General features: G+C 51.6%; 1 protein-coding gene across 1 annotated transcript in view; it reads left to right on the forward strand.

Moving 5' to 3' along the window:
* Positions 1-821, forward strand: part of SOGA3 (SOGA family member 3) — a 45676-nt gene that overhangs the window by 1895 nt on the left and 42960 nt on the right.

The raw sequence follows: 821 nt of genomic DNA on the forward strand, positions 1-821 counted from the left end.
GATCCAGGGCTCTTTGCGTCGAAAGGCCTTCAGTGGGGAGAGGCCAAGAGCTTTAGGGACGCGGGAGTTTTCGCAGCGCCTATGACAGCAATTCAAGGTCCGGGAAGGGGAGGAGGAGGAACAGACAGGTGGATGTGAGAGTCCTGTGTGTACGGAAGGTCTTTCGGAGGGCGAGCTCGGGGTACTCTCCTGGGAAGGAACCGTGACTCTTACCGAGGTGGGAGGAGGGCGCCTCCCTCCCCAGCGGAACATGGGTGTGGCAGAGCGCCGGCTCCGGCCTGGATCTGGCTTCCAGAGAGCCTCCTCCAAATGCAGGCCGAGTGGATGGATTCAGGCACTCAGGAGCAGCGCGGTGAAGACTCCTCGGGGGAGTTGAAGCCCAGAATAGGGACAGCTCCGGGGAAGATACTAGAATTGAGATTTCTCTCTGAAAGCCGCCCCCCCCCACCCAATCCCCGCCTTCTTCCAGAAGTCCTTCCTTTCTGTACTTAACCATTTCAACCACTCCCAGAAAGGAACACTGTCTCGCGTGGTTCGTTTAGGAAAAGTAATGGGAGAGTGAGCTAAATGAAAGAACCTTGTTCTTAGTGAAGTAGCTCCTTCAGAATCTCTGCCAGTGGAGAAATTTCAGCTTGGAAACGCGAGTTTGGGGCAGGTGCGGTCTGTTCATTGGGTTTGACTGTAGGCAGATTCATGGACAATGCTAATCAGATGTTATCTTGACTGTCTTGGACAACAAATGAAATGCGATTTCAGTTGTATTAATTTCATCAAGATATCAAAACTGAGTGTAATTATCTTTTTTTTTTTTTAAGGTCTGA

The sequence above is a fragment of the Bison bison genome, unplaced genomic scaffold (assembly GCF_000754665.1).
Source record: "Bison bison bison isolate TAMUID 2011002044 unplaced genomic scaffold, Bison_UMD1.0 scf7180017864473, whole genome shotgun sequence".
Classification (NCBI taxonomy): domain Eukaryota; kingdom Metazoa; phylum Chordata; class Mammalia; order Artiodactyla; family Bovidae; genus Bison; species Bison bison.